Raw genomic sequence first — 24884 nt, forward strand, 5'->3', positions numbered from 1 at the left:
TCTTTCTTTCTTTCTTTCTTTCTTTCTTTCTTTCTTTCTTTCTTTCTTTCTTCTTTTAACAGTATTGCTTGTTTGGTGTAAAATGATTTTCTACTCATTTCATGGAGAGTGGTGGACATTCAAAAAATTGCTGGGAAGACACTGAAATTCTTAAGGGCTGCATAACAAGTACTTGCCATTGTCTTTCAGGATGGAAACACCTGAAAGCATGTTGTTCTCATCTCTGCAGAAGGCCCCCACATCCCCCAAATGAACCAACCCTGACCAACCACGTGAGGCCTATAGAACAAAAAAATTGCTCATGGTTTTTATTGGGAGAAATAAGAGGGCATCATTCAACTACAACAGATTACTCTGGGTGTAACATTTTTTCATCTGGAGAACAAATGTTTCTTCAAGAATTTGAAAAAAGTAATTAGTTATTTTAAATGTATGTCGAATGTGAGTAGAAGGATAAGGATGTTTGGAGAGCTCACATACACTGAGTTCAGTTTTGATTTATGAATTAAGCACTGGCAAATGATCAGTCAACACTGACCTCTAATTGGCTTTAGTGTCTTGACAAACTAGAAATTGTTACTCTAATGACAGGACTTTTTTCTGTGTGAGAAAGAAACATGGGACACACACAAGAGCTGAAGGGTGTTTTTCCAGAATGTGTAAGCCACACACTCAGCTCATGCACATTGCATGCCGGTGATTGACTTGGGGCATTTTAATTAAAAAAATAGTTTTAAAAAGCACCCGACATATGTTTATTTATTTAGCCGTTGTATGGCACTCTGTAGAAAATATAGAACATTTAAAAGAAAGCTTAGTTCTGCATGTGATTATACAATGGAATATAAATGAAAACCAAAAAGGGAGATGATATGTCAACTCTGAGGCAAGGAAACACACACACACACACACACACACACACACACACACACACACACACACCTACCTCTGACAATCCACTCCTGTAATCAAAAGACAATGTGACATGAGCAAACCCACTTGCCATTAAAGTAGAAGAGTCCTTCTTTGTCACAGCAGGGCTAGACAGCTCCTACAGCTGTGTCTGCTCTCTCACAGTGATATGTGGCTCCCTTTCCAGGGTGACATGAGCTCAGAAGGAAATGGCAGCTCAGGCTTAATCATTTCTTTCTGCTTAGTGTCTGTATCATGGTGGTTTGGAATTTGCTGGAAAGCAAATTATATTGGCTTGACAGTGTGAGAAATCTTTTTGTGTGTATGTGTTTTACTTTTTTCTATCAAAAAGAGCTAGGCTACCCTTTTCTAAAATTAGCCAATAGTGATCGAATGTGAAGTGAGCTTTCTCGATGGGATGAGAAGCAGCCACCACCTACATCAGGGACAGGTGACAAAGGCTATTTAGGGGAGTGTGTTTTTGTTTGGGTTCTGGCCCAAAACTGTTTCTGAAAAAGGAAGTGGCCTTGCAGAGTGGCTTTGGCTTTGCTGCTGTGTTCCCTTGTGCAACCCTGAGTGCCTTACTTTCCCAACATTAGGGAGAGTTGGAGATGTAGACTCAGTTTAACAGCTGCACGGTAAGGAGTCACAGAGCACAGGGTCCTTTCTCTCAGCACAGTATCACTTCACTTTGCCTTCACTTTATGTCATCCTTATTGGATGATGCAGTGTATGCTCTAATGCAACCCAAGAGAGGTCCAAGAACAGAAAGACTGAAGACTGTATTCTTTCTACTTTATGAATTCATATGTTTTAAAACTATACAATGAAAATAAAGAAATGGCCTTTAATAGAAAATAAATATCCACACTGTCTGTGGGGATAGAGATAACGGACCTCTAAAGACAGATATTGAATTCTGCAGTAAATATTGCTAATGATAGGCTTATCACACAATCCAGTGGTACAGCTTTTCATTCATGGGGCACAGGTACAATTATTTACAGTGAACAACTAAGCTAGCTCACAACCGGTGTCTATGCCAAGGTGATAAAGTTTCTCTTATGAACTCCTATGACCTTGGTTATCTGCCTTTATCAGTGATAGGAGGATGGCATTAGGCTGAACTGGAGGAGAAGGGTGGGAAGGGTCCTGTCTTACCAGTCAAGCAGAGTTCTCAAAGGTTGGACTCGTAGTGGCACTGAGAACTTCACTTGGATTTAAGGGAAAGTTGAAGGTGAAGCATAACCTTGAATAATAAGCTTGTTGAGGGGAGGAATACAATTTATAATGGCATCGTCAAGATCAAGTGGTCCAAAACAATATTTTGTTGCAGTTTGGTTGAGCATTCAATCAAAATTGTCCTCAAATTGATTGACAGATAAACTATTTCAAAATAAAATTGCCTGACTTTTCACAAAGATACAATCTTAGGAGTTGGATCCGAAGGAAACGTAGGCAATGAAGGCAATGTTTCAATGTCTGCTATCATTCTTGAACCCAGGGGTTTTGTTTTGAATCTTCTGCAATATCAGGACTCCTACTACACTGGAGTAATTGAAGAAAAAATGTTGGAAGTCACCCTCCTTTATGCACTGGCTTCTTGGCCAATAAATGAAGTCCAGAAGATGGCCAAGTGATTTCTTTCTTTCTTTCTTTCTTTCTTTCTTTCTTTCTTTCTTTCTTTCTTTCTTTCTTTCTTTCTTTCTTTCTTTCTTTTGTTTTTTGTTTTTTTGTTTTTTGTTTTTCAAGGCAGGGTTTCTCTGTATAGCCCTGGCTGTCCTGAAACTCAATCTGTAGACCAGGCTGAACTTGAACTCAGAAATCCACCTGCCTCTGCCTCCCAAGTGCTGGGATCAAAGGTGAGCAAATGACCTGTGGCCAAGTGATCTCTCAGGCTCCCTCCATTCTGACCCACAGCAATCCTAGGTTAACTTCTGATTGCCATTGTCTCTTAAGTGCTGGTTTTGTTTTTTTGGTTGGTTTTCCTAAGTGAAAGGATACACATAGGTGCTAAATACTTTAAGTGCTTTTTGGATAGATGTTTCTTTCCTGTGGTGTACCTTTGTAAATAAGCTTGCAATTTCCTGTTTGTCTTTAATTGCATTTGATATCCAACAAACAAGAGAGGATAAAGGAGAGAGCTAACAACTCTGTTCATTCCTAGTTATCATGATCTTGGTTCCAACATATGTCCTTAGCATCTTGTCTCTCTCTTTTCTTTTTTCTGTTTCCTTCTTCTCTAGATTTACTCTAGTAAATCACATTGACCTGGGTTAAGAATCTTTCCAGTATAAATGGCCTAACTGTTACTTGGAAAAACAACGACAGACTAAGACATCTTTCCAAATCACTCTTTGGGCATGCCTTATATGGAAAGCTTTCTTTCCGGTGGGATTTGGATTCTCATTAATCTAACTCTCCTTTCAACAATGAAATAAAAAATGGAATGAGATTATCAAAATGGATAGCCTATGTAGACCTGACAACAAGTTTTTGAAACGTGGTTTACACTGGACATCAGTTAAGCTCTTTGGGCCAATGTGTCTCAGACTTGCTAGATGAGGCCTGGACTCCACTCCCAGTTTAGACACAAATATGTTTTATTCGTTATAAATGTCTCTCAAGTCAGTTGGAAGGATGGATGAATTTCTGGTGCAGAAAGTATTAAGTCATCTGCAGGCCTATAAATATCCCTCGCTGTACCTTATTGAGTACTTATACAGAGACGTTTGTTTTTTGGTTTTGTTTGTTTGGTTTTTATTTTGATTTGTTTGGTGTGGTATGCCTTTTCCATTAACCTGGATATTTATTTCTTTTAAATTTTATCATTGATTAACATTTTTTAAACGTAGTAAAAAAGGCACATAATATAAAGTATAAATTTTAGTTTTTTAAAAATTAGATGCAGCTTCCTTTGTACCCTTTGGCACACATAATTAGAGTCCAATTGCTTCTTATGGAAAGGTTTTTAACAACCCTAATAGAGTGGAAAATTCTCTATCTCTTTGTAATAATAAAGACAATAGCAGTTAAAACAGTGAGCTTGCAACTTTAATGAGTAGCCTCTGATGAAGAACAGAATGTCTGCAACAGCTTGAGTTATGCTATTGCCTTGCTGGCTGTGGAAACTGCTTCTAAAAGTGAAAGTAACAGAAGTAATGAGCAACAGTCCAGGCTCTGGTCAGTGTGGGTGAGATTTTCTTCACTCCTTTAATTATATGCTTCTTGTCACCGTAAGATTTTTCACTCCATTCCATTAAAAGCAGGGAGAATAATACTGAGGTAAGCAGCCCTTCCCTAAGGCCCCTGAATAAGAATACAACCCAGTGTTCCTCAATGCACATGCAATGCAGAGAGGGCTAGTAGTGAGAGCTGTCATGAACTGGCATGCTTCTCGTAATTGTAACACACAGGCCAGGGAGCTCGCAAGTACAGAGTCCAAGGCTCTACATGTAGCTATGGAAGGTGCTGACAAGGGGGTCCACATGTATGTCAGTGGCCTGGATATTGAGAAACACTGAAGAAGATCATGCATGAGTCCTTAAGCAAAAGTGCTCTCCTGGGCTCGAATCAGTGTGATTAAATCCAGGAGCATCCTTTCTTATACTCTCCTTGCATCTCAAGACACATTAAAGATATTCAAGTACATTGGCTTACACAGAAAGATTCTAAAGTGTAGAGAGAAGTTCCTTGCTCAAAATCCTGACATGGAAATGGACAGTTTACCAAGAAATCCAGGCTCTTATGCAAAGCAGTAGAAGTCTTCAGTAGATGCCTTTTTGCTCTGGACTCTGCCGTCATAAGCATTTGCCAAACTAATAAATGAACAAGGTAAAAAAAAAAAAAAAAAAGATAGTGGCTGCCAACTTTGGCCCCTTTTGCTTTTCTCTTTCTGTTTTGAGTTTGTCTTTGTTGTTCCCCTTGAGGCACTATCTGAAGCAACTCTTTAGTAGCTACCTCCTCACTAGTTGGTATCCTTCCAGGAGTGTGCCAACAATCCTTTAATTTCTTTTTATTTCTATTTTTTTCTGAGGTACATTTGTGTTCGGAAGTTTGTGTCTGTGTGCATGTGTTGGTCCCAGGCTGATGTCAGGAGCGTTCCTGCTCCCCAATCCCTTTCCAAGTTATTTGTTAGGTAGGCTCTCTCAATGGGATGCAGAGCTTGCCAGAACAGCTAGCCTGGTTAACATGCTTGCTCTGGGGTTTGCCTATGTTTGCCTTTCAAATGTTGCAACTACAGGCAGGCCACTGTGCCCATAGTGGCATTTACCTATTTTGGGATCTGAACTCTAGTCCTCATGCTTGCACAGACGAGTCACACACATTATCTGCAAGCACTCCTCAACTCTTCCATTTGTTCCTTTGTCTGATTGTGACATGAGGATTTGCTAATGTATCAACAAAGGGAAGCTAGCACATTTGTAGGCACAGTTGCCGTGTCAGGTGGGACCCCACTGTCCCTGCATTCTGCTTTTTAGTGATGTAAGCACAGCCCACCAAAGTCCCCACTTGAACCCAGCAGACACCCAAAGGAAGGCCAGACAGCAAGCAGCATAGGCCAAGCAGAATCCTTGGGTGACACGTTCTTTTTGAGTCCGTGTTTTCTGCAAGTGGTGGCCAACTTGATGTACTGAAGGCCTGTTTGGTTGACAGGAACATTGATAAAATGAAAGCAATTCAAAAATGGTCTTGTAGGGGTTGGCTGAGAGCAAGGACATTAAAATTTTTTTATCTATTCTAAAAGACAACCGCAGTGTTTTCTTCACAGCCAGATGGGAAGATTAAAGTAGCTTTTTCAACTCTTAGAGCATCAGATTCTCATCATGTCTCCCAGCAACGCCCAAGTGGGAAGAAACCCATCCTCCTCGTGCCCCAGGCAGGACATGTTCAGAAGACTGCACGGAAGCTCAGGAGTTATTTGGTTACTTAGACAATTTGGTAACAATTAATCATTCAATTTGACTAATATACACATTTTTCAAAATACCAAGAAAATGTCAAGTCTCCATTCTATGCTTATGTTTGCTTCTCTCTCTGTGTGTGTGTGTGGTGTGTATGTGTGTGTGTGTGTGTGTGTGTGTGTGTGTGTGTGTTTGTAGAAGGATGAATTACGGAACAGATTTGCCTAAGGTCATATAATAGTTCCTTGCTATTTCCTTTATTGTTTTCCCTCAAATCCTCTTTTTGTAGTAAGCCAAGGAAGGGAAATGACGCTGGCTTCCAAATTTCATTATGAAACCTTCCATTTAAAACAAAATGTATTGCATATTATAATTGCTACCAGAACCCATGAGGGCAGTGGTTTTCAACCTTGTAAGAGCTGCGGGATTGCTCTTAAATGTGGCTGACTTCAAGGAGCCCACAGTCCTTTAACCAGGCGATGGAGAACAGGATACTTTCAAAAAATAGTTACATGGTGAAAAGCATAAACACATTTTTTTGGTTAATAAAATGCACATAATTTTCTTAACCAAAAATTATGATAATGGTTTTGTCTTATAATAGTAAAGTGCTCTATTTTTCCGAAAGTCCAAGTTTGAGCTTGTGTACACAAAACTGTTTGGAAAGAGAGAAACACAATCACTAAGTAAAATCTGTTTCTTCTGAATGAGCTGTTGAACTGTTAAGTTTTTTCTTCAAGTTGCTGTTTTTAAAAGCTGTTTTCAAAAGGAGAAGTAAACACAGTTCATATCCCTTTCCATGGGTGTAAAGGGAGCCTGTGACTTTCCACTAAGACAATGATAATGACACCAGACAGGCACCCAGGCCATTCTGAGTGCCAATTACTTAACAGCCATTGATTTGTAGAAGTGTACTGGGAGAGGCAGAAATTATATTTTTTTTTTGCAAAGAAGAAGTTGGAGTCAGCAAGGTCAGGGACTTACCCAAGTTCACCTTCATTGAGCAAGAGAAAGGGCAGAAGAGCCAAGTCCCAAGTGGCCCTCCATGTGGCACTCTATATGAGAAACCACTGTTTTCTGAGTCATATCGAAGTTCTGAGCCTCTTACAAGTCCTCTGCTCCACTACTAGTAATTCAACAAAGATACTTGGAAAATGTGATTTTAAAACTTTGAATTCTCCAGTAAATTAAATTCAAACTCCGTTTTATCCACCCCCCCCCCCCCCCCGCCGCTGCCCCCCACCTCCTGAAACTTGTAGAAAGTAACTCCGTAAGGAATTGGGATCCAGCTCTTTGAACTTTAACTACTCCCAGGACCACGATCAGCAGGACAAAGGGAAAAAAAATGCTCGGCAAAGGAAGAAAATTGGTCAGTTTTCTCCAGGCCTGCTAGCTTTCTTTAGTATTCAAGGAAGGCAGGTTCTATACACAGAAAAGTGAGGGCATTGTTCTGAAAATGTTTCAAGTCTAAGCAGTTGAAACCCGGAGATTAGGTACGGCTAATACTTTGCGAGGTACCTGGGTTTTAGTGCATGAATTGCGCATGTTCTGATGACTTGGATTCAATCCCTGTGACCAGCAACAGTCAGCAAAAGACAAAGGGAAGCAATTTAACCAACGAGAAGATTCCTTTGTTCGATTGGTCCTTCTGCCATTAGCTTTTCTGTAAATCCCTTCAGTCAGGCTGTGACCTCGGAACTGACCTCTCCTCTCACCATGGCCTTCGCAAGTAACTCATCAGAAGGCTTAATGGGAGGCAGACAAATCTAGAGCCCTCCTTAGGAGCTCCAAAAAACGTAGTTCTACCAGACTCACTCCATTTGCAACGTGATGGTCCCAGGGACATCCCTTGTTTATCTAAACTATTTTCCTTTTATTTATATAAATTTGAAAATGTTTACAACAATTCCCAAACCTGTTTCATGATTTTCCCTGGATTGCCACACTGAAAACATTTTCCGTACACCTTCAAAGACTGGCCTAAAAAAAAAAAAATTTTTTTATCTTAATTTGACTTTTCTTTCACATTACTAGGGAGTGGAGCCAGTTTCCATAATTAGAGGAGGCAGATTGACCCATCAATTACTCTGACTGTTGGCTCAGTTAATGTGCATGTGAAAGGTGGTTTTCAAACTGCACCAAGTAAATGTGAGAATTTTTATCAGAGGCAAAATATTTAATACGTGACTAGTTATTGGATGAATTCTTAAAATAAAATTAAAGTTTCTTTTAAATATCTCCTTTTCAAAATTTAATTATCCACATACCCCAAAGGGGGAAAAATCAAAAGTCAAAACAAAAAAAATCATACTTTAATGGATTTTTTTTTTGATTTAACAAAGGTACTTGATCTTTCCAAAAATTTTCAAACATTCATATAATCTCCCGAAACAATTCTTGTGATATATGTATATATCTGCATACACACACACACACACACACACACACACACACACACACACACACACATGCATGTGAGTGAACACACCTTCAGCTCGAGCAGCAACAGCGACCTCTAGTGTGTCTTTCTAATCTGCTCATTTTATGGCTTTTATTCCCTGTCCCTTTAACCTCCCGGAGACTGCTTAAGCATTAATTTCCAGTTCACATTTGATCTAATTTCTGTATTGACTAAACCAGGAACGTGATCTTTGGAAGATCTTTTTTGGTTCTCATAAAGTAATAAAACAGTTATGACTTTATTAATTATTGTCATGACAGTACCCAAAGTTGTACCTGCACAATGCCCCCCCCCCCCCAACGGTGGGCTTTATTTGCACGATAAACTCACCTGTGGCCGAGGAACTCCTCCTGTTCTAAGCACAAGCATCCCCTCTCCAGCATGCATGCTTGCTTTAGGAAGGTTCACGTCTCCTTGATGGTCTCCAATGGGCCTCTTTATTAAAATTAAGAGAGAAAAGGGACTGAAGAACGGCTCAGCTGTTAAGCACACTCGCTATCCCTTCAAAGGGCCTGAGTCTGATCCCCATCACCCACGTGCTGACTCACAACCTCTGTAACTCCAGTTCTACGGAATCTGACTGACCTCTCTTGATCTCCGCGGGACCAGGCACACACATCCTAAACAGCCACATAAACAGGGAAAATATGCACACGAGACAAAAATGCATTTGTTAAAATTAAGGGAAAATTGAAGACTAAGGGCCAAGATATATATATATATATATATATATATATATATATATATATATATATATACATATATATATATACATATATGTATGTATGTATATATATATATTAATGTTTTAGGGGTTTACCCTAGCTAGATGTACACTGCTGTAAGGAGAGTCTACAGGAACAAAGTTGTATGATGTTGACAGTTTGTATCAGCAATTCTACTCCAGGTTTCTCTTTTCAGTGTATAACAGCAATCTAATTTTTTATGGGCTCGGCCTTGGTACACAGGGCTTGGATGACTATAGTAAAATAGTCCATAGGCTTTTCCATGCCCCTCCCTTTTCTTCTTTTTTTTCTTTTTTCTTTTCTTCTTCTTCTTCTTCCTCTTCTTCTTCTTCTTCTTCTTCTTCTTCTTCTTCTTCTTCTTCTTCTTCTTCTTCTTCTTCTTCTTCTCCTTCTTTTTTTTTTCTTTTTCTGAGCAAGTATTTCCTGTCTCCTTTTAGACAGAGTTCAAAATAAAACATCCACTCTCATCTGGTCAGACTGCATTGGATTCCCATTGGCCTTGGCTGTTTGTGGTCTGTCTGACAGAGGCAAGCTGAAAGGGGTTTTCTGTCTGCCCTATGGCAAACACTTTTAGGATGTGTGGGAAAGGAGAAGAAAAGATTTTTTTTTTTAAGTAAATGCTTCCTGAAAATGAGGAAGATTTTCAAATTGTAGCTGCTAGAAAAGATCCTGCAGGACAGATAGGGAGATGTGAAAGGCTGAACAAGACTGTCTCCTGGGATGGGGTGATCTGTGGTGCCCCTCAGCAGCTGGGCTTACTGGCAAGCAAGAAGCTACATGTGGAAAACATGCTCCAATCTGTGTAAGTAAGCATGGCTGAAAAATGAGCATCATTCCAGATTAAAAAATAAACAAAACCTGTTGAATCAGAGCCCTGGGGAATCAGGCAGAAAGATGGATGTAGGTATGTGGTTATAGGCATGAGTAAATCTGCTTGCAGTGCAGCAGCTGTGAAATACATAATAGACATTGTGTACTTACATTTTCTTGTACTTTATTGTGTATGTCTCTCTTGCCATTGCCTTATTGCCCATGAGAGTGTGTGTCTCAGTGGCAATTCTGAGATGACACCTATCAAAAGAGAGAAGAAGGAACAGAATCAGAAAATTGGTGAACCCCATAGGAGACCATTAATTAGGGTTGTATTTAGGTCAATAAAATATTTCAGAGTTAGGCCCGTGGGGTTCTGCTCGATCAACCTGCTCATTTGCAAATGAATAAGGCCTGCCTGGAGTGTCCAGTGTCCTGGAGCAGAGCTGATATTCAGCTGGGGTACATAGCATATGTTCTAATTGAGTTAGTGTGATGGTTGCCTGGTCTGTGATTCTTGGCTGCTTTGGAATATCGATCCTATGTTTGGTCATCAAGCCACTAGTTTGTGCTCATCTTCTGTTTTCTGAGTTCCCAGACCAATTATCCCATCCAAAATCTGTACTTTGGCGCCAACATACTCTTCTGCCTTCCTTCCTTCCTTCCTTTCTGCCTTTCTGCCATTGCCTGCTTCCTGCCTGCCTGCTTTCTTCTTTCTTCTCTTTTTGAGAAAGTTTCTCACTATATAGCCCAGTCTGGCCAAGAACTTACTCTCCAGACAAGGATGGTCGCCATTTCACAGAGATCCACCTGCCTCTGCCTCTGCCTCTGCCTCTGCCTCTGCCTCTGCCTCTGCCTCTGCCTCTGCCTCTGCCTCTGCCTCTGCCTCTGCCTCTGCCTCTGCCTCTGCCTCTGCCTCTGCCTCTGCCTCTGCCTCTGCCTCTGCCTCTGCCTCTGCCTCTGCCTCTGCCTCTGCCTCCCTCGTGCTGAGATTTCTGGTGTGAACATGCAGCATGCCCACACACAGCCTGACCAGAAGCTTTCTTGAGCAACAACCACATCACAGGTCTTCCAAACCAGACTCACCTGACCAGAAGCTACCCTTGCTCACTGTGTCCAAAACCTACCCCGTGGTGAATGCCACTGGCTCCTCTCCAGGAGGCTTCAGTGAGCATAGAGACCTAATGGCACCTGCAGCTTATTTCAAAACCTGTGTTTGTCTGTCATGTTGTTTGGTAAAATCATACCAAATATCAGTGTATTTTCATGAATCTACAGAAAACTAAGTTCACTGCTCCACAAAGATTTGATTTAGGCAACTTAAAAAAGAATAATCAGTTGATTCTTAGATAAAGTTTATTATTAAAAAAACTTGCAAATAACTAAAAGAAATATCACACACCAAACCAAACAAACAAACAAGCAAACAAGCAGTTGAGACTAGGTGGATGAGAGATGATCCGAAAAAGCAGCAAACATGAAGACAATCCTCTTGGCAGTCACACACTCTGTAAGTATCATTACATTTTTTCTCAGAGAATCTCCAGACCTCATTGCATTCTTGGAATTTCATTTTCTAAGAAAGATACTGTGGAACTCTCAGGGTTCCAGATAGGAAGAAGGTCCAAATATATATAGAATGATGCATGTTTACGTGTCACATCATTTGAAGTCATTTCTCACTTGGAGCAACTGGGTTCACTGATTCCTCAGCAAGCAACCCTTCAGTGTTCTTTGAAATCCACAGATTTGACAGGATTCCAGCAAGGAACGCATGTTTTTCAGCTCTGGTTGAGGCTGGGGTCCTTGGCTGAGGTGCAGGAGAGAAGCAAGAGAAGGAGATTGAAAAGAAGAATCCACCCAGGGGCCCTTCACAAACGATGTAGATTAAAAGTCAAGCAGCTGGCAGATCAGGCAATGGGTGGCAGCACTGGAAGAGACAAACTGCTGGGAATGCTTTTCAGAAACTGGCAGTTGTATTGTGTCTAACAGTCACTAGAGTCGGCACAGGGGATGAACACCCATCCCTCCCACCTTTACTTCTTGGTAGTCTAAAGATGTCTGTGGACAGGACGCTGCGGACAGAATCCTTGTCAGCTTTGTCTGTGTTTCCTCTTAGCTGGTTTTGCAAACACTAGGTAGCTCTATGCTGGGTTTTCCAGCAAGCTTTCCTCCTGGTCCTTAGTTCAATGCCATCTGCTATTCTGATTTTGCATGCCCTGAAATACAAGCATATAGTGATAGATATGGTTTTCACAGTCCTCGAGAGCTACCATGCTACCTTTTCAAGATGTAATTTGATTGACTGGAGCATAGTCCTTTTGTTAAAACTTTTTTTTTTCTAATATGCTTTGAAATGCTAGAGTTCAGGATAGAAGGCTAGTGTTCAGTTTGAATCCTCTGGCTTATGTCAATTTGTGTCAGACTTTAATGTAATCTCTCTTTTTCAATATAAATAACACAGCAGTTCTCTTCTTTAAAACAACTAAAGAAATGGCCTGTTGTTTTTAAACTCAGGAAATGGATATCAGAACGGAGCATCTCTCTTTCAGAAGGTCACTGAATTCATGGCTTCAGCTTCCTTTATGTGCAGTGAATCCTTTGAGCATGTCTTTTTTTGTTGTTAAACTTGGGAGAATCCTCTTGTGATGAGAGCAGACAGGCCTTGATTGCACTTGCAGCCACTATGACACCTTTCATGTCCTGAGCAATTGCTTTTTACATGCAGCGTTACTGCATCTAGCAGTGACATTATTGTGCTATAGAGTCAGAATACAGAGTTTTATCACAATATGCTTTACAGTATAAAACAACGAGACATTATATAAATGTTTTAATAGGGCACTTACTAGATAAAAATGACGAGATCTCGATGCGGCAATTGAAGCAATAATGTCCATATTGAACATGGATAATGGAAAATACAACAGCAGGTTGTGTGTTGATGATAAATTTAGTGGAAAAGAAATGGGGTTAAAAAGCAAGAAATAGGGTTTGATTCTAATTATACACAATTACATACACACCTCTGCTTGTATAAACATATAATAAAGTATGTGTACAATTTAAAACACAGATCTTTATGCTTCTTTATCTGCCTGTCTGTATGAGACACAGACAAAGAGATACAACTTGAGAAGGATACAATACGATAGCTAGTGCCTACCAATGGGTGGTAAAACCTAGGTTATTGATAATAAAAAATGATATTATTGTTTTATGTTATCACATAATATTACATATATTATTAATAGTATTTTTATAATATAATAATAATAATTATTATTACAGTTATATTTATGAAAACTTCTTGGGAAAACCTCCCGCAAAGGCTAAGACTGTGCAGTCCTTTAGGGTAGATTCTGACTCAGTGTTTATTCCTGCCCTTTCCTTATATCATGGAGGGTGAAGTGTTCAGTAGCTTCCTTTGCAATTACAGTGGTCACATGACACAATTAGGAAGTAGGGTAGGGGAAATACCTGGGAGCAGGGGCACTGACTCTCCTTTGTAGAGAGAAGCCATCACTGTGTCAAGTGATGAGAGTAAGGCAGAGCTGAGAGCATCCTAGAGATGCTGCTCCTGAAGTATCATCACCAAGCCTCAAAGCAAAGTGAGAAGAGCTTGAGTTTTAGGCTTCTCAGTACTAAAGAAAATCTTCTCTTTGAATGTGTCAGGTGTTTGGCAAAATTATTCCTGTGTGGCTGTGGATAAAACACTGTAATCACATTTCAAGCCCTCCACCAGGTCAGTTGTCCTAAAATCACCACTTACTACAGCACTGCCATTCTCTCCACAAACGCAAATGTATGTATGCATTAACATCATGCTTTTGTGCATACAATTGCATACATTATTGGATAAAAAGAATATATATTATATATTGAAAGTATTTTTCTTATAACTTGTATTTAGCTTAAATTTTAAAGAGTTTTCTTTGTAGGTTCATTATTTCTATCATATTTTACTCTTGAAGTCACAGTATTGAAATATACTGTATATCCTACCAAATTCAGTCGTTTAAAGTGTATTTATTGCAATTCAATGGGTCTTAGTAAATTCTAGGCTCAAGCAATTCTCCTGCCCAGCTGGAAGTATGTAGGCCGTACCATGGCTCCCAGGTGGCAATGGGTTTTAAATATTTTTATATCTTCCTCCAAGAAATCCCCTATGCAGGAAGAATGATTTCCTGTTTTACTCTAATGTTCCAGTCCCAGGCAGCTATCATGTTATTCTTTTTAATGGCCTCTTAGTTGCTTGCGCTGGACTTAACCTAATTCAATCATTTCTCTGCTGGTAACTGTAGGTCGCTTGTAGTTTTTCATCATTAGAAGTAATGCAGTGGTGGACATCATTTGTACTTCCTCCCTCATACTTGATTACTCTGCTTAGCTTCTCTACATGCATTGATTTTATCTTTAGATTGGGAAAAAGAAATCTACACTAAAAAATGCAGGTCGTGGCCTGTGGACGGGAAAGGCTTTAACTGTCCAGAAGGCTGTTCTGCTGCCGAGTGTCTTCTAGGATAGAGCATATTGTAATTTGCACAAGGGTTGGTGTTGGGAGGCAGTGGCTGAAGATCGTATTGGCTGGTGATGGTTTGGGGAAGATTTTGCAGCTCACATAGTGTCTTGACTCCAGAGTGAGGAGGTGAGACTTTAGTCTGAATGACAGCAAATGACTTGAGGTCATATAAGTAGAGAGATGTAATAAAATCTGGTTTTGATTTTAAAGAGACCATGGTGGTTGCTGGGTGAAAAATCGATGGCAAGGAGGCAAAAGTGAAGGCGGAAGGCTGGGGTTGAGCACGTTCTGGTCACCCTGTCCAAAATGTGGTCAGTATCTGAGATGCAGAATTTTGGAAGAGATATGAAGGAAGTGTGGGTACAGGGCTGATGCAAGATAAAAAAGTATCAATCACAAAGGAGTTTTGTTTTGTTTTGTTTTGCTTTGCTTTGTTTTGTTTTTTTAAGGATAGATCAAAATGTTATTGAAAGCTTGAGATGGGAGAGGAATTACCTTTAGCAAAGAGACTAGGGATGGTGCTGTAATTAAGAATTGTATTTACACCAAAGAGTACACATGGAGGGATCCATGGTTCCAGCTGTATATGTAGCAGAGGATGTCTTTGTCGGGCATCAATGGGAGGAGAAGCCCTTGGTCCTGGGAAGGCTGGATGCCCCAGTGTAGGGGAATTCAAGGGCAGGGAGGTGGGAGTGGGTGGGTTGGGAAAAACCCTCATAGAAGCAAGGGGAGGAGGAACGGGATAAGGGGTCCCAGGGGTCAGGGAAAGGGGATAACATTTGAAATATAAATAAAGAAAATATCCAATAAAAAACGAATTGTATTTAGGGTGAGGCACAGTGATTGATATTTAAGGCCAGTTTCTTTGGATACTGAGGCAGGAGGACTGCCATGGATATAAGCCTGTCTTGGGATACAGTTTAAGTCCTTTCCCAAAGAACTGCTAGAATAAACAAACAAACAAAAAAAGACTCCTGGAGTACTGGGGAGAAGTGTAGACAGCTGTTCGAGAGGGAAGAATTTCATCTAGTTTCCTGCCCATTTTTTAAAAATTTACTTATGTATTTACATCCTAAATACTGCTCCTTCCCAGTCCCCTTTCACAGGATTCCTCCCTACATTCCCACCACCCCTTCACCTCTGAGAGGGTATCTTCCCACAAACCCCTGTATCCATACACCCTGGTGCATCAAGTCTTTTCAGGATTACATGCATCTTCTCCCAGTGAGACCAGACAAGGCAGCTCTCTGCTGCTTATGTGCCAGGGACCTCTGTATGTAACTCATGTATTCTCTTTGGTTGATAGTTCAGTCTCTGGGAGTGCCCAGGGCTACAGGTAAGTTGATATTGTTGGTCTTCCTGTGCCATTGCCATTCCCTTCAGTTCTTTTTATCTTTTAATTTTTTTATTATATATTTTCTTCATTTACATTTCAAATGCTGTCCCGAAAGTTCCCTATACTGTCCCCCTACCCTGCTCCCCAACCCACCCACTCCTGCTTCCTGGCCCTGGCATTCCCCCATACTGGGGCATACAATCTTTGCAGGACCAAGGACCTCTCCTCCCATTGATGGCTGGCTAGGCCATCCTCTGCTACATATGCAACTAGATACATAGTTCTGGGAGGGGGGAAGGGTACTGGTTAGTTCATGTTGTTGATCCTCCTATAGGGTTGCAGACCCCTTTAGCTCCTTGGGTACTTTCTCTAGCTTCTTCATTAGGGGCCCTGTGTTCTATCCAATAGATGACTGTGAGCATCTACTTCTGTATTTGCCAGGCACTGGCATAGCCTTACAAGAGATACCTATATCAGGGTCCTGTCAGCAAAATATTTCTGGTGTATGCAATAGTGTCTGGGTTTGGTGGTTGTATATGGGATGGGTGGGGCAGTCTCTGGATGGTCCTTTCTTCCGTCTCAGCTCCGAACTTTGTCTCTGTAATTCCTTCCATGGGTATTTTGTTCCCCATTCTAAGAAGGAACAAAGCATCCACTCGTTGGTCTTCCTTCTTCTTGAGTTTCATGTGTTTTGCAGAACCCAGATGTCCCTCAACAGAGGAATGGATACAGAAAATGTACATTTACACAATGGAGTACTACTTAGCAATTAAAAAAAATTCATGAAATTCTTAGGCAAATGGATGCATCTGGAGGATATCATCCTGAGTGAGTAACCCAATCACAAAAGAACGCACTTGATATGCACTCACTGATAAGTGGATATTAGTCCAGAAACTTAGACTACCCTATCAGTTCTTTTAATCCTTCCTCTAACTCTTTCATAGAATGCCTTCATTCAATGTTTGACTGTGGGTATCTGCATCTGTCTCAGTCAGCTGCTGGTAGAGCTTTTCAAAGGACAGCCATGAAAGACTCCTATTTGCAAACACAACATAGCATCATTAATAGTGTTAGTGATTGGTGTCTGCCCAAGGGATGGATCCCAAGTTGGGCCGGTCACTGGTGGGTCATTTCCTCAGTTTCTGCTCCTGTTCCATTTTTGTCCCTGCATTTCTTTTAGACAGGAGTCATTTTTGGGTGGAAAATTTTGTAGCTGGTTGGTGCCCCCATCCCTCCACTGGAGGTCCTATCTGGCTACTGGAGGTGGTCGCTTCAGGTTCCATATCCCCACTGATGGGCAATTCTGCTAAGGTCACTCACATTTAGTCCTAGGAACTTCCCCCATCACAGGTGTCTGGGACTTCCTAGAGATTCCCCTCCCTCTGCACCTCCTCTTGCAATTAGTATTTCAATTAATTCTCCTGGCCCTCTGGACTTCTCTGCTATCTTTCCCTATTCCTTTCCCCCTCCTCCTCTCCTCTCCCACCCAGGTCCCTCCCTCCCTCCCTCTGACTTTCATGACTATTTTTCCCCCTTCTAAGTGGGATCAAAACATCCTCACTTGGGACTTTCTGCTTGTTTAACTTCTTAGGGTTTGTGGGGTTAATCATGGGCATTCTGTACTTTTTGGCTAATATCCACTTATCAGTGAGTACATATTACACATGCCCTTTTGGGTCTAGGTTACCTCTCTCAGGATGATATTTTCTAGCTCCATCCATTTGCCTGTGAAATTCATGATGTCCTTGTCTTTAATAGATGGATACTATTCCATTATGTAAATGAACCACATTTTCTGAATCTCTTCTTCAGTTGAGGGACATCTCTTTTGCTTCCAGTTTCTGGCTATTATAAATAAGACTGCTACAAACATAATGAATAGTGTACTTGTGGTATGGTGGGGCAGCTTTTGGGTATATGCCCAGGACTGGCATAGCTGGGACTGCATGTAGAACTATTTCCAATTTTCTCAGGAAGCACCAGATTGATTTCTAGTGTGGTTGTACCAGTTTGCAATCCTACCAGCAATGGAGGAGTGTTCCTCTTTCTCCACTTCCTCACCAGCATTTGCTGTCACCTGAGGTTTTGATCTTTGTCATTTTGATTGGTGTAAAGTGGAATCTCAGGGTTGTTTTTTATTTCCACTTCCCTGATGACTAAGGATGTTGAACATTTCTTTAAGTGCTTCTCGCTATTAGAAATTCCTTTGTTGAGAATTCTCTGCTTAGATCTGTACCCCACTTTTAAACTGGGTTATTTGGTTTTTGGAGTCTAACTTCTTGAGTTCTTTATATATTTTGGATATTAACCCTCTGTGGGATGTAGGGTGGATGAATATACTTTCCCAATCTATAGGCTGTCGTTTTGGCCTTTGCCTTACAGAAGCGTTTTAGTTTCATGAAGTCCCATTTATCAATTCTTGATCTTAGAACCTGAGCCACTGGTGTTCTGTTCAGGAAACTTTCTCCTGTGCCAATCCATTCAACCCTTTTTCTGCTTTTCTCTTCTATTGGACTCAGTGGTCTGGCTTTATGTTGAGGTTCTTGATCCACTTGGACTTGAGCTTTGTGCAGGGTGATAACTATGGATTTATTTGCATTTTTCTACATTCAGACAGCCAGTTAAACAAGCACTGTTAGTTGAAGATTCTTTCTTTCTTTTTTTTTTTTTTCCTATTATGTGGTTTTGTTTTCTTTGTCAAAAATCAAGTGTTCATAGGTATATGGGTTTACTTCTGGTTCTTTGATTCTATTCCATTCACCAATCTGTCTGTTTCTGTTCCAAAACCACATGTTTTAAAATCACTACTGCTGTGTAGTACAACTTGAAATCAAGGATAGTGATGCCTCCAGATATTCTTTTAATGTTCAGGAGTGTTTTGGCTATCCTGAGGTTTTTGATTTTCCAAATGAAGTTGAGAATTACTCTTTCAAGTTCTGCAAAAAATGTGTTGGAATTTTGCTGAGAATTGCATTGAATCTGTAGATTGCTTTTGATAAGATGGCCATTTTCACTATGTTAATCCTGCTGATTAATGAGCATGGGAGATCTTTCCATCTTCTGAGGTCTTTGATTTCTTTCTTCAGGGACTTGAAGTTCTTGTCATGCAGATCTTTCACTTGCTTGGTTAGAGTCACATGAAGGAGTTTTGTATTATTTGTGGCTATTGTGAAGGGTTGTTTCCCTAGTTTCTTTCTCAGCCCATTTATCATTTGTAATATGGAGGGCTACTGATTTTTTTGAGTTCATTTTATGTTCAACCCACTTTGCTGAAGTTCTTTTTTGGTTTTGTTTTCTTTGTTTGTTTGTTTGTTTGTTTTGTTTTGTTTTGTTTTGTTTTGTTTTTTAATCAGCTGGAAGAGTTCTCTGGTAGAATTTGGGGGGTCTTTTATTTATACTATGATATCATCTGTGAATAATGATACCTTTACTCCTTCCTTTCCAATTTGTATCTCCTTTTGTTGTCTTATTGCTCTAACTAGAACTTTAAATATATTGCATAGATATGAAGAGAGTGGGCAGCCTTATCTTGTCCCCAATTTTAGTGGAATTGCTTCAAATTTCTCTCCATTTAATTTGATGTTGGCTTGGCTTGCCATATATTACTTTTATTATGCTTAGGTATGTTCCTTGAATCCATGGTCTCTCAAAGACTTTAACATGAAGGCATGTTGGATTTTGTTAAAGGCTTTGTCAGCATCTAATGAGAAAATCATGTGATGGTTTTTATATTTTAGTTTATTTATATGGTAGGTTACATTGATGGATTTAAATATATTTAACCATCCCTGCATCCCTGGGATGAAGCCTACTTGATTGTAGTCAATGATATTTTTTGATGTGTTCTTGGATTCAGTTTGTGAGGACTGTATTGAGTATTTTTGCATTGATATTTATAAGCAAAATTGGTCAGAAGTTCTCTTTCTTTGTTGGGCCTTTGTGTGGTTTAAGTATCATGGTAGCTGTGGCTTCATAGAATGAATTAGGTCATGTTCCTTCTGTTTCTATTTTGTGAAACACTTTGAGGAGTATTGGTATTAGCTCTTCTTTGAAAGTCTGGTAGAATTCTGTACTAAAACCATGTGGCCCTGGGCTAGTTTTGGTTGGGAGATTTTTAATGAGTGCTTTTATTTAATTATGGGTTATGGGACTACTTAGGTGGTTTACTTGATCTTGATTTAACTGTATTTAGTATCAGTCTGGAAAATCATCCATTTCATTTCGATTTTCCAGTTTTATCAAGTATAGGTTTTTGAAGTAAGACCTAATGATTTTTTGTATTTCCTCATTTTCTGTTTTTATGTCTCCCTTTTCATTTCTGATTCTACGCGTTTTAGTTAGCTTGGCTAAGGGTTTGTCTACCTTGTTGATTTTCTCAAAGAATCATCTCTTAGTTTTGTTAATTCTTTGTATTGTTCTCTTTGTTTCTAATTGATTTGTTTCAGCCCTAAGCTTGACTATTTTCTGCCATCAAATCCTCTTGTGTATGTTGCTTCTTTTTGTTTTAGAGCTTTCAGGTGTGCTGTTAAGTTCCAAGTATGAGGTCTCTCCAACATTTTCATGAAGGCACATTTTCCTCTTCACACTATTTTCATTGTGTTCCATAAGTTTGAGTATGTTGTGCCTTCATTTTCATTGAATTCTAGAAAGTCTTTAATTTCTTTATTTTTTCCCTGACCAAGTGATCATTTTGTAGAGACTTGTTCAGCTTCCTTGAACATGTGGGCTCTCTCTTGTTTCTATTGTTTTTGAAGTTCAGCCTTAGTCTGTGGTAATCTAATCAAATGAAAGGGATTATTTCAATCTTCTTGTATTTGTTGAGGCTTGTTTTGTGTTAGATTATATGGTCAATTTTAGAGAGGGTTCCATGAGGTAATGAAAAGAAAGCATATTCTTTTGGTTTTGGGTAGAAGGTTCTATAGATATCTGTTAAATCCATTTGGTTTATTATATCTATTAGTTTCATTGTGTCTATGTTTAGTTTCTGTTTTGATGCCTTATCCATTGTGTGAGACTCTTAATATGTGTTTTGAGTTTTAGTAAAATTTCTTTTATGAATGTGTGTACCCTTGCATTTGGAGCATAGATGCTCAGAATTGAGACTTCATCTTGGTGGATATTTCCTTTGATGAATATCTTTGATTTCTTTTTGATTTCTTTTTGTTGAAAGTCTATTTTATTAGATATTAGGATGGCCACTTCAGCTTGTTCTTGGAAAACCTTTTTCCAGTCCTTTACTCTCTGGGGTTGTCTATCTTTGTTGCTGAAATGTGTTTCTTGTATGCAGTAGAATCATGGATCCTGTTTAAGATCTCTTACCATGTGTCATTTTATTTGTGAAACTGAGTCTGTTGATATTGCAAGATATTAATGACCAATTATTTTGTTGTTGGAGATGGTACTGTTGTGTTTGTAATTCTTTTCTTTTGGCTTTGCTATGAGATGATTATTTTCTTGCTTTTTCTTGTGTGTAGTTACCTTCCATGTGTTGAAGTTTTCCTTGTAGTATCATCTGTGGGGCTTGATTAGTAGAAAGATAGTGCTCAAATATTTTGTCATGGGATATCTTGGTTTCTCTATCTATGGTGTTTGAGAGTTTTGTTGGGTATAGTAGTATGGGCTGGCCTCTGTGTTTTCTAAGTGTCTGGAAGACATCTGTCCAGGATGTTTTGGCTCTTAGAGTGTTAATAAATTAGGTGTAATTCTGATGTGTCTGTCTTTATGTTTCTTGGCCTTTTCCCCTTGCAGATTTTAGTATTTTTTCTTTGTTCTGTACATTTACTGTTTTGATTACTATGTGACAAGAGGATTTTCCTTTCTGGTCCAATCTATTTGGTAGTCTGTAGGCTTCTTGTATGTTTATAGCTATGTCTTTCTTTAAGCTAGGGAAGTTTTCTTCTATGATTTTTTTGAAGATGTTTTCTGGCCTTTTGAACTGGGAATCTTCACTCTCTTATATTCTTCTTATTCTTAGATTTGGTTTTTACATTGTGTCCTTAATTTCCTGGATGTTTTAAGTTAGGAGCTTTTTACATTTGACATTTTCTTTGACCGATGAACCAATTGCCTCTATGCTTTTACATCTGAGATTTTCTCTTCCAACTCTTGTATTCTGTTGGTGATGCTTGCTGTTTGTAGTTCCTGTTCTCTTTCCTAGGTTTTCCATCTCCAGGGTTGCCTCCATTTTGCTTTTATTCCTATTTTTATGTCTTGGACCAGTTTATTCATTTCTTTTACTCGATTGAAGGTATTTTCTTGTATTTCTTTAAGGGAATTATTTAGATCCTCTTTAAAGGCCTCTATCATCTTCATGAGATGTGATTTAAGGTCATAGTCTTGCTCTTCGGGTATTTTCGAATATCCAGGGCTTGTTGTAGTAGGAGTGCTGGGTTTTGATGATGCCATCGTGAATTATGTTCTGTTGATTTTATTATTGTGCTTGACCTTTTCCATCTGGTTGTCTCTGCTGTTGGCTGGCTTGGGTATCCCAGGGTGAAGCAGGCCTCCCAGGAAGCAAATGGAGATGTATGTCCTGGATTAGAGCAGGCTTCCTTAAAGGCACAAAGAACTATGGAGGTGGTGAGTCAACATGTTGATCTGAGAATGCTGATGGAGGTGCAGACTAGGAGATGGAGCTCTGACAGAGCAGGACATAGTCCACATCTTCTGGGCTTGCTTGTTGCCCATTCTCAAGGCTACACAGAGCCATCTAACATGGGAAGACCCAAGACTCCAAGTTTAGAACATGGATAGCTACACTGGAACATCACCTATATTTTGGGTCCCACTGTCTCTGTTTTCTATAAAGGAGGCAGTCTACCAATTTGCTAACATAGGGAGAATAGTGATACTTAAGAATACATGCACTTGCTAAATCCCAAAACCAGTGAACATCACTGACTGATGAATATTATTTATATTATTCATATCTACCTTGTAAAATATAATCCATATTTATGTTATATGGCAAAAGATGTGATTAAGTACAGGATCTTAAGAAGAAATTTTCCTTGGGGACCTTCAGGAGTGGGTTTTAAGGGAGTTTTATATATTTTATAACAGGACCTAGAAAGAGATTTGAAATTGATATTGAGACTTAGTAAAAGATACGGCAAACTGAAGACAGAGGCAGAGGTTAAGTAACAGGCCAGGATTTGTGGCATCCCTTGGTGCTAAAGGAAGCAAGAGATAGATTCTCTTTTACAGCCTCAAAAGAGAGGCAGCTGATGCAGCTGCTCCCACATGAAGATTTTAGTTAGGTTGTTTGCATATAAGATTTCTAGCCTCCAAAAATAGAAGATAATAAATTATAATGATTTGTTTATTTATCAGGTTTGTGGTTTTCAAATACTATATATATGTGGATTTATGTGAAAAAGCATGAGATATACAACCTTATTGTGTCATCCATCTTTAAGGAAATATTTATAAGACCTTTGGGAAATTAATTATCTTATCTCCACCCTGTAACCTCAGCCAGAATCCTGTCCCATCTAGTGGAGGTGCTGTGAGTTGGATCAGCAGACTACCTCAATGATGCTCACCTTCAGATCCTTGCTCTTCAGAGATACTTTCATAGTGTCTCTGGGGTTTTGATGGGTGTAAGTCCAGCTTTATCATAGGACCATGGAGTTTTCCTTCTCAGAGGAAATGGTAAAAATACTTCTTACTTCAAAAGTCAGATTTGAATGTTAAATATTATATGCAAATGCATTCTATAAATTGTAATGTTGCAAAATTCAGCAGCATTATTAATATTCTCTGAGTACAAGGCTGTAAAAGTATCTTTTATTCACCTGATATAATTGTCATCTTGGAGGTTTACTGATTCTGTCTGCTAACCTAAGTTTAGTCCTGGAAGCTTGTAGCCTCTATATAATCTAAGCTAGGCCTATAATGTTTACAGCCTCTGAGATTTACTGCTGAATAAGCTTACCCTTTCTAGCTCTTTCTGATCTCTGCCTGACTGATTCAACTCAACTGTTCTATCTCAAACTCTCCAAGCAGACTGATTCGATCTGGCTTCTAACTCCCCATCTCTGACTGAATTGCTCTGTTTGGCCTCAAGCTAATCCTAGAAATCTGTTTTGATCTTCTGGCTTCTTCTCATTCTCTGGCTTATTCTGTTTTCTCCTGTGTCTAGCTGGTTCTTTCTCTTCAACCCGTCTCTGTAAAACTCTCCTGCTAAAACTGCCCCCTCTCCTCTCTTTCTGTGTTTAAGTAGTCTCTCTTTCCTCTCTCTTCTTGTAAGAGTTGGGCAGCTCTTATTTTGTCAAATCTTTCTCTGATTCATTCCTCTGTCTGTCAAACAATTAGACATCACTTTCAAACATGGGTGCTTTATTCTACAAACTAACTTTACCTTTGTCACGGTTTGTATATTCTTGGACCAGCGAGTGGCACCATGGCGAGTGGCCATGTTGAAATAGGTGTGACCTGGTTGGAGTAGGTGTGTCACTGTGGGTATAGACTTAAGACCCTCACCCTAGCTGCCTGGAAGTCAGTCTTCTACTAGCAGCCTGTGTATAAAGATGTAGAACTCTCATCTCTGCCTGTGCATGCCTGCCTGGATACTGCCATGCTCCTGCCTTGATAATAATGGACTGAACCTCTGAACCTGTAAACCAGCCCCAATTAAATGTTGTTTTTTATAAGACTTGCCTTGGTCATGGTGTCTGTTCACAGCAGTAAAACCCTAACTAAGACAACATTCATTGTTTGGAATTAAGTGTGTGTACTAAGGGTATTTCTGAATTCCAACCAGAGGGATTAAAGTTGTGTGTAAGCCTGAGCCAACAACTATAAATGTTTTTCCAGTAAACAACATAATCTCAGGGTTCATAGTGTGATCAAATATTCTGCAACACAGGACCTTGAAGGTTTCCCATTGAGGAGACAAATGACAACCTATACTGGATGTGTGTTACCTCACCGGGTTTCTGTGAAGATGAAACAAGGGCAAATTGATTTCTGCCATTTTTGAGGGCAAAGCAGAAGCCAAATAGAGTATGAAATGACTTTAACTTTATATAATGTTTAGTGTGTAAGTAATAAAATCTTAGCTTTTCTTGGGAGTGATATTTTTCAGGAAGGGCTACCGAAGTTCTGACATATAGTAGGCACTCAATAAATGGGAACTGACATTAAACTGGGCCCCTATTGGGCTTTACAATTTTTGCTTCACTTCTAT

This window comes from Mus caroli, unplaced genomic scaffold (genome assembly GCF_978045245.1).
Source record: "Mus caroli unplaced genomic scaffold, Mus_caroli_1 scaffold_13, whole genome shotgun sequence".
In the NCBI taxonomy this organism is placed as follows: Eukaryota; Metazoa; Chordata; class Mammalia; order Rodentia; family Muridae; genus Mus; species Mus caroli.